Raw genomic sequence first — 18,857 nt, forward strand, 5'->3', positions numbered from 1 at the left:
CCAAGAACTAAATCAATACAGCAATTAAGAGGATTTCAACAGGGCGCAAAGTATGCTGCATTTACTAATATTTGGCCTGCAATATGAACTGGACAAATAATAGAACACCACTTCATATCAAATCAGATCATTACATTTAAAATAGCAGCATCCATGGGAAAGTCTGACTATATTCCACCTACTGGCAACAGCTGCATCTTCTACTAAGCTGACCTAAAAGCCATTTTGCATGTAAAAGCATTTTGGATATATTTAGACTACATTTACCAGGACAAAAACTCTGAGAAACTCTACACTAGCACCAAAGCGATAACAAAAATCCTCAGTCATAGAGTCAGAGGTTTACAGCATGAAAACAGGCCCTTCAGCCCAGCTTGTCCATGCCGCCCTTTTTTAAAAAATAAACACCTAAGCTAGTCCCAATTGTCCACATTTGGCCCATATTCCTCTATACCCATTTTACCCATAGAACCATAGAACATTACAGCACAGAAACAGGCCTTTTGGCCCTTCTTGCCTGTGCCGAACCATTTTTGTGCCTAGTCCCACTGACCTGCACCTGGACCATATCCCTCCACACCCCTCTCATCCATGTACCTGTCCAAGTTTTTCTTAAATGTTAAAAGTGAGCCCGCATTCACCACCTCATCTGGCAGCTCATTCCAAACTCCCACCACTCTCTGCGTGAAGAAGCCCCCCCTAATATTCCCTTTAAACTTTTCCCCCCTCACCCTTAACCCATGTCAACTAGTTATTTTCTTCCCTAGCCCTCAGTGGAAAAAGCCTGCTTGCATTCACTCTATCTATACCCATCATAATTTTATACACCTCTCTCAAATCTCCCCTCATTCTTCTACACTCCAGGGAATAAAGTCCTAACCTATTCAACCTTTCCCTGTAACTCAGTTTCTCAAGTCCCAGCAACATCCTTGTAAACCTTCTCTGCACTCTTTCAACCTTATTAATATCCTTCCTGGAATTAGGTGACCAAAACTGCACACAATACTCGAAATTCGGCCTCACCAATGTCTTATACAATGCATCTCCACATCATTATACAACCTCACCATAACATTCCAACTCTTAAACTCAATACTTTGATTTATAAAGGCCAATGTACCAAAAGCACTCTTTACGACCCTATCAACCTGTGACGCCACTTTTAGGGAATTATGTATCTGTATTCCCAGATCCCTCTGTTCTACTGCACTCTTCAACGTCCTACCATTTACCTTGTATGTTCTACCTTGGTTTGCCCTTCCAAAGTGCAATACCTCACACTTGTCTGCATTAAACTCCATCTGCCATTTTTCAGCCCATTTTTCTAGCTGGTCCAAATCCCTCTGCAAGCTTTGAAAACCTTCCTCACTGTCCACTACACCTCCAATCTTTGTATCATCAGCAAACTTGCTGATCCAATTTACCACATTATCATCCAGATCATTGATATAGATGACAAACAACAATGGACCCAGCACTGATCCCTGTGGCACACCACGAGTCACAGGCCTCCACTCAGAGAAGCAATCCTCCACTACCACTCTCTGGCTTCTTCCATTGATGTGGAGATGCCGGCGTTGGACTGGGGTGAACACAGTAAGAGTTTTAACAACACCAGGTTAAAGTCCAACAGGTTTATTTGGTAGCAAATACCATTAGCTTTCGGAGCGCTGCTCCTTCGTCAGATGGAGTGGAAAGCTGTTCTCAAACAGGGCACAGAGACACAAAATCAAGTTACAGAATACTGATTAGAATGCGAATCCCTACAGCCAACCAGATCTTAAAGATACAGACAATGTGAGTGCAGGGAGCATTAAGCACAGGTTAAAGAGATGTGTATTGTCTCCAGACAGGACAGCCAGCAAGTCCAGGAGGCAAGCTGTGGGGGTTACTGATTATCATGACGAAGGAGCAGCGCTCCGAAAGCTAATGGTATTTGCTACCAAATAAAACTGTTGGACTTTAACCTGGTGTTGTTAAAACTCTTACTGTCTTCTTCCATTGAGCCAATGTCTAATCCAATTTACTACCTCTCCATGTATACTTAGCGACTGAACCTTCCTGACTAACCTCCCATGCGAGACCTTGTCAAAGGCCTTACTGAAGTCCATGTAGACAACATCCACTACCTTCCCTTCATCCACTTTCCTGGTAACCTCCTCGAAAAACTCCAATAGATTGGTTAAACATGACCTACCACGCACAAAGCCATGTTGACTCTCCCTAATAAGTCCCTGTCTATCCAAATATTTGTAGATCTTATCTCTTAATACTCCTTCCAATAATTTACCTACTACTGACGTCAAACTTACCGGCCTATAATTTCCCGCATTGCTTTTTGAGCCTTTTTTAAACAACGGAACAACATGAGCTATCCTCCAATCATCCGGCACCTCACCCGTGGATACCGACATTTTAAATATATCTACCAGGGCCCCTGCAATTTCAACACTAGTCTCCTTCAAGGTCCGAGGGAATACCCTGTCCAGTCCTGGGGATTTACCTACTCTGATTTGCCTCAAGACAGCAAGCACCTCCTCCCCTTTAATATGTATAGGTTCCATGACCTCCCTACATGTTTGCCTTATTTCCATAGACTCCATGCCAGTTTCCTTAGTAAATACGGATGCAAAAAACCCATTTAATATCTCCCCCATTTCCTTTGGTTCCATACATAGCCGACCACTCTGATCTTCAAGAGGACCAATTTTATCCCTTACTATCCTTTTGCTCTTAATATACCTGTAGAAGCTCTTAGGATTATCCTTCACCTTGTCTGCCAAAGCAACCTCATGTCTTCTTTTAGCCCTCCTGATTTCTTTCTTAAGTAGTTTCTTGCACTTTTTATACTCCTCAAGCATCTTATTTGCTCCCTGTTGCCTATACATGTCATATATCTCTCTCTTCTTCTTTATCAGAGTTCCAGTATCCCTCGAGAACCAAGGTTCCTTATTCTTATTCACTTTGCCTTTAATCCTGACAGGAACATACAAACTCTGCACTCTCAAAATTTCTCCTTTGAAGGCCTCACACTTACCAATCACATCCTTGCCAGAGAACAGCCTGTCCCAATCCACGCTTTTTAGATCCTCTCTCATTTCTTCAAATTTGGCCTTTTTCCAGTTTAGAACCTCAACCCAAGGACCAGATCTATCTTTAGCCATGATCAAGTTGAAACTAATGGCGTTATGATCACTGGAACCAAAGTGTTCCCCTACACACACTTCTGTCACTTTTCCTAACTCGTTTCCTAATAGGAGATCTAATATTGCATCCTGTCTAGTTGGTACTTCTATATATTGATTTAGAAAATTTTCCTGAACACATTTTACAAACTCTAACCCGTCTAGACCTTTAACAGTATGGGAGTCCCAATCTATATGTGGAAAATTAAAATCCCCATCTATCACAACTTTATGTGTCCTGCAGTTGTCTGCTATCTCTCTGCAGATTTGCTCCTCCAATTCTCGCTGACTATCGGGTGGTCTTTAATACACCCCCATTAATGTGGTCATACCTTTCCTGTTCCTCAGCTCCACCCATATGGCCTCGGTAGACAAGCCCTCTGATCTGTCCTGCCTGAGCACTGCTGTAACATTTTCCATGACTAGCAATGCCACACCGCCCCCCCCCCCGCCTTCATCCCTCTGCCTCTATCACGTCTGAAACACCCATGTAACTGACTAAATGCTTTTTAAAAGACTAAATTGTACCCGCCTCCACTACTACCTCTGACAGCTTGTTCCAGACACTCACCACCCTGTGTGTGAAAAAATTGCCCCTCTGGACACTTTTGCATCTCTCCCCTCTCACAAAGAACAAAGAAAGTTACAGCGCAGGAACAGGCCCTTCGGCCCTCCAGGCCTGCACCGACCATGCTGCCTGACTTAACTAAAAGCCCCTACCCTTCCGGGGACCATATCCCTCTATTCCCATTTCATTCATGTACTTGTCAAGCCGCCCCTTAAAAGTCACTACTGTATCCGCTTCCACTACCTCGGTAACGAGCTCCAGGCACCCACCACTCTGTGTGAAAAATCTGCTCGTACATCTCCTTTAAACCTTGCCCCTCACACCTTAAACCTGTGCGCCCTTGTAATTGACTCTTCCACCCTGGAAAAAAGCTTCTGACTATCCACTCTGTCCATGCCTCTCATAATCTTGTAGACTTCTATCAGGTCTCCCCTCAACCTTCGTCGCTCCAGTGAGAACAAATCAAGTTTCTCCAACCTCTCCTCATAGCTAATACCCTCCATACCAGGCAACATCCTGGTAATTCTTTTCTGTACCCTCTCCAAGGCCTCCACATCCTTCTGGTAGTGTGGCGACCAGAATTGAACACTATATTCCAAGTGCAGCCTAACTAAGGTTCTATAAAGCTGCAACATGACTTGCCAATTTTTAAACTCAATACCCCGGCCGATGAAGGCAAGCATGCCATATGCCTTCTTGACTACCTTCTCCACCTGTATTGCCACTTTCAGTGACCTGTGTACCTGTGCACCCAGATCCTTTTGCCTATCAATATTCTTAAGGGTTCTGCCATTCAATGTATATTTCCTATCTGTATTAGATCTTCCAAAGATGCGGATTAATCCGGGATAGTCAGCACGGATTTGTGAAGGGCAAATCGTGCCTCACAAATTTGATAGAATTTTTTGAGGAGGTAACTAGGTGTGTTGATGAAGGTAGGGCGGTTGATGTCATATACATGGATTTTAGTAAGGCGTTTGATAAGGTCCCCCATGGTCGGCTTATGATGAAAGTAAGGAGGTGTGGGATAGAGGGAAAGTTGGCCGATTGGATAGGTAACTGGCTGTCTGATCGAAGACAGAGGGTGGTGGTGGATGGAAAATTTTCGGACTGGAGGCAGGTTGCTAGCGGAGTGCCGCAGGGATCGGTGCTTGGTCCTCTGCTCTTTGTGATTTTTATTAATGACTTAGAGGAGGGGGCTGAAGGGTGGATCAGTAAATTTGCTGATGACACCAAGATTGGTGGAGTAGTGGATGAGGTGGAGGGCTGTTGTAGGCTGCAAAGAGACATAGATAGGATGCAAAGCTGGGCTGAAAAATGGCAAATGGAGTTTAACCCTGATAAATGTGAGGTGATTCATTTTGGTAGGACTAATTTAAATGTGGATTACAGGGTCAAAGGTAGGGTTCTGAAGACTGTGGAGGAACAGAGAGATCTTGGGGTCCATATCCACAGATCTCTAAAGGTTGCCACTCAAGTGGATAGAGCTGTGAAGAAGGCATATAGTGTGTTAGCTTTTATTAACAGGGGGTTGGAGTTTAAGAGCCGTGGGGTTATGCTGCAACTGTACAGGACCTTGGTGAGACCGCATTTGGAATATTGCGTGCAGTTCTGGTCACCTCACTATAAGAAGGATGTGGAAGCGCTGGAAAGAGTGCAGAGGAGATTTACCAGGATGCTGCCTGGTTTGGAGTGTCGGTCTTATGAGGAAAGGTTGAGGGAGCTGGGGCTGTTCTCTCTGGAGCGGAGGAGATTGAGGGGAGACTTAATAGAGGTTTATAAAATGATGAAGGGGATAGATCGAGTGAACGTTCAAAGACTATTTCCTCGGGTGGATGGAGCTATTACGAGGGGGCATAACTATAGGGTTCATGGTGGGAGATATAGGAAGGATATCAGAGGTAGGTTCTTCACGCAGAGAGTGGTTGGGGTGTGGAATGGACTGCCTGCAGTGATAGTGGAGTCAGACACTTGAGGAACATTTAAGCGGTTATTGGATAGGCACATGGAGCACACCAGGATGGTAGGGAGTGGGATAGCTTGATCTTGGTTTCAGATGAAGGTCGGCACAACATCGTGGGCCGAAGGGCCTGTTCTGTGCTGTACTGTTCTATGTTCTATGTAAAATGCATTACCTCACATTTGTCCGGATTAAACTCCATCTGCCATCTCTCCGCCCAAGTCTCCAACTGATCTGTATCCTGCTGTATCCTCTGATGGTCCTCATCGCTATCCGCAAATCCACCAACCTTTGTGTCGTCCGCAAACTTACTAATCAATCCAATTACATTTTCCTCCAAATCATTTATATATATTGCAAACAGCAAAGGTCCCAGCACTGATCCCTGAGAAACACCACTTGTCACAGCCCTCCATTCAGAAACGCACCCTTCCACTGCTACCCTCTGTCTTCTTTGACCGAGTAAGAAGTTTAACAACACCAGGTTAAAGTCCAACAGGTTTATTTGGTAGCAAAAGCCACACAAGCCAATTTTTGCTACCAAATAAACCTGTTGGACTTTAACCTGGTGTTGTTAAACTTCTTAGTGTTTACCCCAGTCCAACGCCGGCATCTCCACATCACTTCTTTGACCGAGCCAATTTTGTATCCACCTTGCCAGCTCACCTTTGATCCCATGCGACTTCACCTTCTGCACCAGTCTGCCATGAGGGACCTTGTCAAAGAAGCTTACTGAAGTCCATGTAGACAACATCCACTGCCCTACCCTCATCAATCATCTTCGTCACTTCCTCGAAAAGTTCGATCAAGTTCGTGAGACACGACCTCCCCTTCATAAAACCATGTTGCCTCTCACTAATACGTCCACTTATTTTCAAGTGGGAATAAATCCTGTCTCGAAGAATCCTCCCGAATAATTTCCCTACCACTGATGTAAGGCTCACCGGCCTGTAATTACCTGGATTATTCTTGCTACCCTTCTTAAACAAAGGAACAACAATCCTCTGGAACCTCCCCTGTAGCCAGTGAGGATACAAAGATTTATCTCAAGGCCCCAGCAATTTCCTCCCTTGCGTCTCTCAGTATTCTGGGGTATATCCCATCAGGCCCTGGAGACTTGTCTACCTTGATGTTTCTCAAGAACCCCAATACCTCCTCCTTTTTGATCTCAACAAAATGTAGTTTCCAGGCTGTTCCCTGCAGCCCTTTTTAAACAAAGGCACAACATTTGCCACCCTCCAATCTTCAGGCACCTCACCTGTGACTATTGTTGGCACAAATATCCCTGCTAGGGGACCCACAATTTCCTCCCTAACCTCCCACAATGTCCTGGGATACAATTCATCAGCTCCAGGGATTTATCTACCTTGATGCGCTATAAGACTTCCAGCATCTCCTTCTCTATGTACACTCCTCAAGACATCACTATTTATTTCCCCAAGTTCCCTAACATCCATGCTTTTCTCAACAGTGAATACTGATGAGAAATATTCATTTAGGATCTCAGCCATCTCTTGTGGAGCTGCACATAGATGACCTTGTTGATCCTTAAGAGGCCCTACTCTCTCCTCAGTTACTCTTTTGCCCTTTATGTATTTGTAGAAGCTCTTTGGATTCTCCTTTGCCTCATCTGCCAAAACAATCTCATGTCCCCTTTTTGCCCTCCTGATTTCTCTCTTAACTCTACTCCTACACCCTTATACTCTTCAAGGAATTCACTTGATCCCAGCTGCCTATGTATGTCATGTGTTTCTTCTTCTTGACCAGGGCCTCAATATCCAGAGTCATACAGGGTTCCCTACTTCTACCAGACTTGCCCTTCAGTCTAAGAGGAATGTGCTTACCCTGAATCCTGGTTAACACACTTTTGAAAGCCTCCAACTTACCAGACATCCCTTTGCCTTCCCACAGACTCTCCCAATTAACTTTGAAAGTTCCTGCCTGATATAATCAAAATTGGCCTTGCCCCAATTTAGAATTTTAACTTTTGGGCCAGACCTATCATTCCCCATAGCTGTCTTAAAACTAATAGAATTATGGTCACTGATCCCAAAGTGATCCCTCACTAACACTTCTGTAATCTGCCTTTTCTTATTTCCCAAGATGAGGTCAAGTTTTGCCCCCTCTCTAATTGGGCCATCCACATACTGAATGAGAAATTCCTCCTGAATACACTCAACAAATTTCTCTCCATCCAACTCCATACTATGGCTGTCCCAGTCAAAATCCCCTACTCTTACCGCACTATTTTTCTTGGAGCTATCTATCTGTAATCTCCTTACATATTTGCTCCTCAATTTCCCGCTAACCATTTGGGGGGTCTACAGTACAACCCAAAGTGATTTCCCCCTTCTTATTTCTCAGTTCTACCCATACTCAGACACAGTGGCCGAACCCTCAGTACTGTCGTGATGTTTTCCCTGATCAAAAGTGCAACTCCCCCTCTTCTCTTACCTCCTGTTCTATCTTTCCTACAGCATTGAGCTGCCAGTCCTGTCCCTCCCTTCGCCATGTTTCAGTAATTGCTATAATATCCCAGTCCCACATACCCATCCATGCCCTGAGTTCATCTGCTTTGCCCGTCAGGCCTCTTGCATCAAAATAAATGCAGTTTAATCTGGATTTCCCTTGCTCTCTGTCTTGCTTTTGCCCGATCTGTCTGGTACTAGGATCACTGACATTGCCTTACGACTTAATATACTCTCTTTAATTTCTGCGCTGTCCTCAACCTCCTCTTTCGTCCCCCTACTGCTTTGGTTCTCACCCCTCTACCAAACTAGTTTAAACCCTCCCAAGTGGCTCTAGCAAATCTCCCCGCCAGGATGTTAGTCCCCCTCCAGCTCAGGTATAACCCGTCCCTCTTGAACAGGTCACCCCTTCCCCAGAAAGGATCCCAATGATCCAAAAATCTAAATCCCTGTCCCCTGCACCAGCTCTCAAGCCATGCATTCATCTGCCTACTCTTCCTATTCTTACTCTCACGAGCACGTGGCACCAACAGTAGTCCAGAAATTACTACCTTTGAGGTCCTGCACTTTAGCCTTCTGCCTAACTCTCTATACTCACACTTCAGGACCTCATTCCTTTTCCGACTTATGTCTTTGGTACCAAAATTTACAATGACCTCTGGCTGCTCACCCTCCCCCTTAACAATATTCTGCAACCGTTGAGAGACCATCCTTGACCCTGGCACCAGGGAGGCAACACACCATCCTGGAGTCTCAATCGCAGCCACTGAAACGCCTGTCTGTGTCTCTAACTAGCGAGTCCCTTATTACTACTACTCGCTTGCTCTTTGCCCGACCCTGCTCTACAGCAGAACCAGGTGTGGTGCCACAGGCCTGGCTGCTGCTGGTATCTCCCCCTGATAGGCTCTCCCCCTCAACACTATCCAGAATGGTATACCTGTTTGAAAGGGGAATAGTCACAGGAGACTCCTGCGTTACCTGCCTGCCTCTCCTGGTAGTCACCTATCTACCTGACTGAACCTGTGGTGTGATAACCTCCCTGAAACTAGTGTCTATCACACTCTCTGCCTCCTGTATGCTCCGCAGTGCATCCACCTGCTGCTCCAAACGAACAGTGCGGTCTGTGAGGAGCTGCAACTGGACACACTTCCTGCAGACAAAGTTGTCAGGGAGACTAGATTGCTCCCCAATTTCCCACATCTGGCAGGAGGAGCATACCACTGCCCTTATCCTTTTACCTGTATAAAATATCAACTCACCTTTCCCTTACTTGTGGTCCTCCCGATGATTTTTTTTTGGTTAGAGGAGAAGCTAGGCAGGGAAACACACTGAAGTAGTGTTTGGGGCTTAACTATGCCGTTAGGTCCCGGGGTTCAAATGTTTTAGTCGAAGTAGGGAAGGAGGTAGAAGAGGGGGAGGGGTAGCATTATTGGTCAGAGATTGTATCACAGTGTCAGAGAGGAGGTTTGATGAGGACTTATCTGTTGAGGTAGTATGGGCGGAGATTAGAAATAGGAGAGGAGAGGTCACCCTGTTGGGAGTCTTTTATAGACCTCCTAAAAGTTCTAGAGGGGTTGAGGAAAGGATTGCGGAGTCAATCCTGCTTAGGAGTGAAAGTAATAGGGCAATTGTTATGGGGGATTTTAACTTGACTAATATTGACTGGAATTGTTATAGCTCTAGCTCGTTAGAGGGGTCAGTTTTTGTTCAAAGCGTGCAGGAAGGTTTTTTGACTCAGTATGTAGACAGGCCAACTAGAGGTGAGGCTATATTGGATCTGGTGCTGGGAAATGAGCCAGACCAGGTGCTAGACTTGGAAGTTGGTGTGCATTTTGGTGATAGTGACCACAATTCGGTTACGTTCACCTTAGTGATGGAAAGGGATAGGCATGAACCTCGGGCCAGTGGTTTTAGCTGGGGGAAGGGTAATTATGAGGCTATTAGGAGAGAATTAGGAAACATAGGTTGGACTAGGAGATTACAGGGACTGGGAACGTCCGACATGTGGAGTTTTTTCAAGGAGCAGCTACTGCGAGTCTGTGATAGGTATGTCCCTGTCAGGCAAGGAGGAATTGGTAGGGCTAGGGAACCGTGGTGCACCAAAAAAGTTTCTTTGTTGGTTAAAAAGAAAAAGGAGGCTTATGTTCGGATGAGACGTGAGCACTCGGGTAGTGCACTAGAAAGCTTTAGATTGGCTAAGAGGGAGTTGAAGAGCGAGCTTAGAAGGGCTAAAAGGGGACATGAGAAGACTTTGGCGGATAGGGTTAAAGAGAATCCTAAGGCGTTCTATAGGTATGTCAAGAACAGAAGGTTGGTTAGGGCAAGTTTAGGGCCAGTTATAGATGGCAGAGGGAAGTTATGTGTGGAACCGGAGGAGATTGGTGAAGCATTGAACCAATATTTCTCTTCGGTGTTCACGCAAGGGGACATGAATATAGCTGAGGAGGACACTGGGTTGCAGGGGAGTAGGATAGACAGTATTACAGTTGATAAGGAGGATGTGCAGGATATTCTGGAGGGTCTGAAAATAGATAAATCCCCTGGTCCGGATGGGATTTATCCAAGGATTCTCTGGGAGGCAAGAGAAGTGATTGCAGAGCCTCTGGCTCTGATCTTCAGGTCGTCGTTGGCCTCTGGTATAGTACCAGAAGATTGGAGGTTAGCGAATGTTGTCCCATTGTTTAAGAAGGGGAACAGAGACTTCCCCGGGAATTATAGACCGGTGAGTCTCACTTCTGTTGTCGGCAAGATGTTGGAAAAAATTATAAGGGATAGGATTTATAGTTATTTGGAGAGTAATGAATTGATAGGTGATAGTCAGCATGGTTTTGTGGCAGGTAGGTCGTGCCTTACTAACCTTATTGAGTTTTTTGAGAAAGTGACCAAGGAGGTGGATGGGGGCAAGGCAGTGGACGTGGTATATATGGATTTTAGTAAGGCGTTTGATAAGGTTCACCATGGTAGGCTTCTGCAGAAAATGCAGATGTATGGGATTGGGGGTGATCTAGGAAATTGGATCAGGAATTGGCTAGCGGATAGGAAACAGAGGGTGGTGGTTGATAGTAAATATTCATCATGGAGTGCGGTTACAAGTGGTGTACCTCAGGGATCTGTTTTGGGGCCACTGCTGTTTGTAATATTTATTAATGATCTGGATGAGGGTATAGTTGGGTGGATTAGCAAATTTGCTGATGACACCAAAGTCGGTGGTGTGGTAGACAGTGAGGAAGGGTGTCGTAGTCTGCAGGAAGACTTAGACAGGTTGCAAAGTTGGGCCGAGAGGTGGCGGATGGAGTTTAATGCGGAGAAGTGTGAGGTAATTCACTTTGGTAGGAATAACAGATGTGTTGAGTATAGGGCTAACGGGAGGACTTTGAATAGTGTGGAGGAGCAGAGGGATCTAGGTGTATGTGTGCATAGATCCCTGAAAGTTGGGAATCAAGTAGATAAGGTTGTTAAGAAGGCATATGGTGTCTTGGCGTTTATTGGTAGGGGGATTGAATTTAGGAGTCGTAGCGTTATGTTGCAACTGTACACAACTCTGGTGCGGCCGCACTTGGAGTACTGTGTGCAGTTCTGGTCCCCACATTACAGGAAGGATGTGGAGGCTTTGGAGAGGGTGCAGAGGAGGTTTACCAGGATGTTGCCTGGTATGGAGGGGAGATCCTATGAGGAGAGGCTGAGGGATTTGGGATTGTTTTCGCTGGAAAGGCGGCGGCTAAGAGGGGATCTTATTGAAACATATAAGATGATTAGAGGTTTAGATAGGGTGGATAGTGATAGCCTTTTTCCTCTGATGGAGAAATCCAGCACGAGGGGGCATGGCTTTAAATTGAGGGGGGGTAGTTATAGAACCGATGTCAGGGGTAGGTTCTTTACCCAGAGGGTGGTGAGGGATTGGAATGCCCTGCCAGCATCAGTAGTAAATGCGCCTAGTTTGGGGGCGTTTAAGAGATCCGTAGATAGGTTCATGGACGAAAAGAAATTGGTTTAGGTTGGAGGGTCACAGTTTTTTTTTAACTGGTCGGTGCAACATCGTGGGCCGAAGGGCCTGTTCTGCGCTGTAATGTTCTATGTTCTATGTTCTATGTTCTATGTTACAACAGCTCCTCCATAGACCACCTTCTAGTAGAAGTGACTGCGCCTATGCAAAGCTTCGCCGCTTTGTTGCCCTCACCTCAACACTTGCCTTCACTCGAACATAGAGGGTGCCTTTCGGAGGTCCACCTTCTGGTCGCAGAGAGTGTATCTATGCAAATCTTACCTGCAACAGTCAATCAGCTTCGCCGCTCTGCTGCCCTCACCAGCCTCACAATTGCATAATATAATGTAGTTTAAATTTATTAACTTTCAATGAATGCTCTTTGTTTTTTTAATTCATACTTTTGTGCCAAAAGATTGAATAAAAAATTTAAACAGGCACAACTGATCCCCATCAATGCATGCTGCTGCCCCATGAATGCTCAAGTTTGTTTGAACATGCATTTTATGACATGTTTAACATTCTACGTAAAGTATCACGATATATGTAGTGCTCTCTAGAAATTCAGGACATTTGGCAGGTGTGTGAATGCCTTGCTCTATATATGCATTTGGAACATGAAAACTTCCAACGTACAGATTTGGCCAATGTCAGTGCTGACAATCCAAGTTTCTTGATGCTATTTTTGAAGGTGGTTTTAATAAGTTTATTTTTAAAAGGGGTACAGAATTTTGTCAAGAGTTTGGAGATTATGAAAACCAAAAGAATTAAAGACATAAAGACATACAACAGATAGAAGAGAGAATTGACATGATATTGAATTAGACTATTTATAAGTATTAACTATTCTCTTTTGGTCCCCATTTCTATACAATTTTGGAACCATGCAGCAACTCAAAAGAAAAACAAATATTTTTTATTAGATCAGCATAATTGTTTGTTTTAACCTCCATTCAACATATCAAAATCCAAGGGATGTACTTCTGAGTCTGTAAAAGGCTCTGATCAGACCCCATTTGAAGTATTGTGAGCAGTTTTGGGCCCCGTATCTAAGGATGGATGTGCTGGACTTGGAAAGGGTCCAGAGGAGGTTCACAAGAATGATCCCTGGAACGAACAGCTTGCGTATGAGGAACGGTTGCGGACTCTGGGTCTGTATGCGTTGGAGTTTAGAAGGATGAGGGAGGATCTTATTGAAACTTAAAGGATACTGCGAGGCCTGGATAGAGTGGACGTGGAGAGGATGTTTCCACTAGTAGGAAAAACTAAAACCAGAGGGCACAACCTCAGGCTAAAGGGACGATCCTTTAAAACAGAGATGAGGAGGAATTTCTTCAGCCAGAGAGTGGTGAATCTGTAGAACTCTTTGCCGCTGAAGGCTGTGGAGGTCAAGTCATTGAGTGAATTTAAGACAGAGATAGATAGGTTCTTGATTAATAAGGGGATCAGGGGTTATGGGGAAAAGGCAGGAGAATGGGGATGAGAAAAATACCAGCCATGATTAAATGGTGGAGCAGACTCGATGGGCTGAGTGGCCTAATTCTGCTCCTATTTCTTATGGTCGAACAACTAGACCAGTTCTACAATCATCCAAGTAGCTTACAGTATTCAACTGCACAGCAGAGGTCCAATCACAATTTATGTAGTGCATACAAGCAGTGGAGACCAGTTGATCTCAACTATCAAGGTGAGAACAATGGAGGGACTGCCACCTGTTACATTCCTGTTCCAAAAAGGGAAGGATGGGCAAGTCTGACTATTCAGTACAACTTCAGTGATGGGAAAACAACAAGGGGTAAGATTGTAGTGGACAAACCAATTTTCCCTTCGAGAAATGAACACCAGTGTTTTTTGGTGAACGTCAAACCATATTTGAAGATTTGGACTGAGTTATTTGGTGAAGTAAGAGTACGCATGAAGAAAATGCAGCAGATGTGCATTTAGACCTGGGCTTCCCAAACTATCAATCGCAATCAAGAGTGAGGTCACAAAATGAAATTTTGGGGTCACAAGTTCCAAAACAGCAACAACTGCCATGGATCTCCAACAGAGTAAACATAGTTGTGAGGCCTCTTTAAATCCTCTCTTTTTAAAAATGGTGCATGTGACATAATTGATCGTTCTGAGGCAGGCACTCAGCCAAATCTCCATTCACAGAAGAAAGATTGGAGAACCCCAGCCACGAGTGAGGTCTAAGAATTCTGGCCCACGTGACTCCAGATCCACAGCAATGTGGCTGACTCTTAAATGCCCTCTGAAATGGCCCGGCAAACCACAAAGTTGCAGCAAACTGAAGGAGGAAATTTTCCAGAAAACCATATTTGCATCATCAAACATATTTTTATTGGACTAATTGGCACCACTCATAACGGGCCAACAATGCAGAGGGGCACCCCCGGATGGATATTCGATCGGGTCTCCCCCTGCACAGCTGAGAGACTCACGAATTTCAGAAACTACGGAAGATCCCTAATCTGCCTAGCAACAGCACGTAGCGGCATTTTTAAACTGGCCAAGGCAGACATAAAAATCTGATAAACTAAGAGATATGGATAAAAGGTTAAGAATGAAATACCCCAGACACCCAACAGGACAGGATGACATTAACACTCAATCTCACAAGCAGGAAACACAGACACGGAACAATAGGATCAATTTAAATAAGAGGACACATAGAGATGGTAATGGGAAACGCATTTAGACACCGGGGCAGGACCAAGTAATCCCATTAACACGAACACACACCATACAAATGCTAATCCATGAAACTTCCTAGGGACTTTTGAAACTGACAGACCACTTTATACATTGTGTAAAAAAGGCATAATCAAATGTTCCCGCGCGAATTTTGGATCCCTATAAAGATCCAGAGCTGATGTGATTTAATTGAGATCAACGTGGCCAAGCCACTGTTTCTGAGCTGGCTACGGGGGTCTCCCTAGAATCCTAGTAATTGTACAATAAAGACACGCTTTGAACCTTGATTTGCGACTCAACTTCTATTCTGCACTGGTAAGGGATATTTCCCTACAACAAAATGGCGTAGTCGGCAGGATTTGATATCTGACTTCTGACTGATGGCCACAGTTTGAAAGTCGGGATCAAATTTAAACGAATCTGATACAAATCCAGAGCAGTCAAAGGCGAGTGCAGGTCTCCGTTCAAAGTGAGGTACCTTTAAGGGTTAGGGTTTGTCTGTTTTAAGTATTGTTGTCTTGTAGAACTGTATAATCTTGCCTAAACAGAAGTCCGCACTAAAGAGGTACAGGTCAGAACGACCGCGTGGAAAAAGGTAAGTAACTTTTAACTTTAATAGGAGTAAAGGACCAGAGGTAAAGATAACAGGTTTTGGGCTATTTGATAACAGGAATTAAGACTAATATAAAGATAAGTACCGCATGCAGAACTAATTGGTGTAACTAACCCAGGATTGTAAATGAAACCGCTGTCTGTGCCAAGGCAATAGGACAAGGGAGTGCTTGACTCAAGGTGCCCTACCCTAAACTGGACGTTAAGAGGAGAAATCTCCCACGCTAAGGTTGGGTTTTGAAGCGGGCGCTAAGAGGCACAGGCACTCAGGGTGCAAGGCACGGACAGTGTAAATCGGGTAACAACACTGACTCTGAAGGGACGAACAACCTCAGGGTCGATACAGTTACTAACTATAACAGGGGCTTTGATAACAGAATACATGTGTGTAAGTGTTGAGGAAAAGGGGACCCGATCCATCCTGACCAAGAGACACGACGACGGAGGATCCATTAGGGACCCGGGCGGAGTTTGATAACCTTGTTCGTCTGTAGGGAACACCACAGCCCATAGCAGGATACCCGGTTTTGGGGTAACGGATCAACCCTGCTAGTGGGGGTGGTGGCCGAGCGGGAGGCGTTGTACTTAGAGGGGCTGGGAACAGGGGCGGACAAACCCACTAAACAACCAGCACACATCCCAATAAGACAACACAAAATAGTCCAAGCGTGAGGTGTCAGGAATAGTTGGGGGAGCCCAGGGGAAAGAGACCCACTGGAACCTCACTACGAGGCCCTACAGCAATACAGACGGTGCTGGGGCAGTATCAGTGACAGGAGATAAGGGAGAGAGTTGAGGCACTTTTACTGTAGCAGCCAGCATACGGGGGTTGCAGGACTGCTAGACAGAAAAATGGCAGACCACGTTGTTAAGGGAGAAACTGCAGTAGCTCTCATTTTGAAGTATCTGTTAGCCAGAGAAGCGATTGTTGCAAAGATGAAACGGAACGGGTGGAACGCATCACAAACTTTAGAAGATCAAAGAAAGTGGGTAGACGGAGTTAAACGGGACAAAACAAAAGTAATGGGAGTAATATTAGTGACCCAGTTAGCTGGACTAATTGAGGAAGTAAATGCCTCAATGGAGGAGAGACACAAAGAGACAGAACAAATTAAAGTATTACAGGAGAGAGTGAGGAAATTAGAATACAGAAACCACACTGCGGAGATAACGCAGAGATCAGAGGAAACGGACCCTCGGCGCCCATACGAGTCAGTGCAGAAACATACAGCCACTCCAGCATCAGAAGAAAACGTAGAAAATTATAATCTAGCGCCAGTCACGAGAGGAGGGACGTTAGCACAACCAAAGGCAACCTATAAGCCTTTTACGCCAGGGGAAAGGCAGCAGATGGATAGGAGAGATCTTAGTTTTTGTATTTCAGTGTGTTTGTGAGATCTGGTAGCTTGTCGAATGTAGGTGGTTGTTGTTGTAATTAGATTGAGAGCAGGGAGCTCTTTGTTCCTGTGGAATGTTTGCTACAGGCAGTAGGTGCAGTACATTGCACCTTGGTTTAGCCTCAGGGGGGCTGGGAGAGTGTTAAAACTGTAAAGATTCAAGTGATAGGATTTCTTGAATTTACTTCTGCTTTGAGTCAATTACAGTTTGGAAGAAAGAAGAATAAAAGCGATTGTCTTAATCAATGTTCTGTATTCTCTTTGAATGTTTTACACTCATCCCAGTCTGAAATGATAAGTTTGAATGAAAAAGGATGTACTGTGGAATGACTTTTGGAAGCTTCCATGTGTGTGTGTGTGTGTTTAAACAAAGTGGTTGCGTGGATGCTTTGTTGTTGTTTGTTTTAATGTTAAGAAAGGATTTAAACCTTGGAAGGAAGCATGTGCTCTTTCCTTTGTCTTGAAGTAGAAATTATAAGAGTTAGTTGAGGAGTTAAGAGAAGAAAATAAGTTATTTTGTGGAAAGGTAGAAAAGCAGGAACAAAAGACTGAGGTCTATGAATCAGTTTAAAGTGTATCAAGTCAGTGAAATACAGTATTAATCGCAGAATATCGCGATTTGCGAACGTCAGATAGTTTAGTATTCTGAACTAGTTAAAATTATGTACTGCCGTCGGAATTTCATGAGCCATCAAGGTTCAAGGTTTGCCAAATATAAAAGCACTGCAAAGCTTAAAACCTAGCCAGTTAAGAAACCAAAATGTTCCTAATCAAATAACTGGTATGTATTGTACCTGCTTTGATTTTGATTCGGCGCCTGTTACTTTTCCTAGAGTGCGGGGGTTTCGATCTGGAGCTCAGTTTAAAAATAGAAACGGCTTGAATTAAAAGGGTTTGGATATCACGGGTACGATGTGTAAAGTGGTATGATACAACTGCCGCTTGATTATTTTTATTATACAGTATAGCACTGCCATATAGACACAAGAATAACATCAAATCCTGAAAAGCCTTAACCAACTTTGTATGATATATTCATATACTATATTGGGCATTGATAAAGACATAATTATTTTGTGAAGTACTGTGGTGTAGCGCTTGCACGCAAACAAATGATCAAATTAGAGATAGTGTAAGAGTACTCATATAAAGATCGGAACTGTATGGCATGTGATTTTAATGGGGAAAGCGATGTCTTTTGATAAGACTACATACAAATGAATGGATGTATCCGACAATACATCCGAGACCTTAGCACCCAATTGAAGGGGATGCGCCGGTCCGTAATTTCTAATCAGGCACAGGTCGACGCAGAGGGGGACTCAGAAATATTACCAGAAGTCCCAAAAGCCGGGAGCCGGGTATTAACAAAAGTGCTTCCTGCAAAACCAGGATTTGCCCCAAGATGGCACGGACCTTACGAGGTCATTATTAGCGGAGATACCTGTGCCTGTATAGATATAAGGGGACAGGGGGTCTGGAAACACTGGACCCAATTAAAACTATATGAGGACAAATGAACTAAAAAATACCGTTTTGCTCATTCAACTTCCACAGGAACCAGGACCAGATCTACTATCAAGACGTCGGAACCAACTACTTTTAATTTAATTGCCTGTTTATTTTCTGTATATACTGTAATTGTAAAATACTGTTGAAAAAAAAAGAGCGATATGGGAACAGGGACATATCTGATAATAACCCTGACCATTGTAAATACACTCCAACATATGGGGGTTAGGGGAGCAGAACCACCAATCATGGAAGGAAACCTATTCCTGAAAACACACATCCAGATCTATGGGAATAGGACCGCTTGTTACCCCTCAGCGCGATCAGTAAACTCCCTATTCATCGCAACACCAGGGTGGCTCCCACAAGAGTTATTCACTATTGACACATCGGGGGCACCCTGCAAAGAACATATTGGGTACTTTAAGCAAGGGATACAAGGAAGGTGTGTAGAGCTCACTGAGCCGGGAATTCTA

The 18,857-nt window shown here is 44.4% G+C and overlaps 1 protein-coding gene across 8 annotated transcripts in view; it reads right to left on the reverse strand.

The window, feature by feature from the left end:
- Positions 1-18,857, reverse strand: part of LOC144511899 (protein phosphatase 1 regulatory subunit 12B-like) — a 317,939-nt gene that overhangs the window by 222,464 nt on the left and 76,618 nt on the right. The gene's annotated exons all lie outside the window — the stretch shown is intronic.

This window comes from Mustelus asterias, chromosome 25, assembly GCF_964213995.1.
Source record: "Mustelus asterias chromosome 25, sMusAst1.hap1.1, whole genome shotgun sequence".
Taxonomy (NCBI): domain Eukaryota; kingdom Metazoa; phylum Chordata; class Chondrichthyes; order Carcharhiniformes; family Triakidae; genus Mustelus; species Mustelus asterias.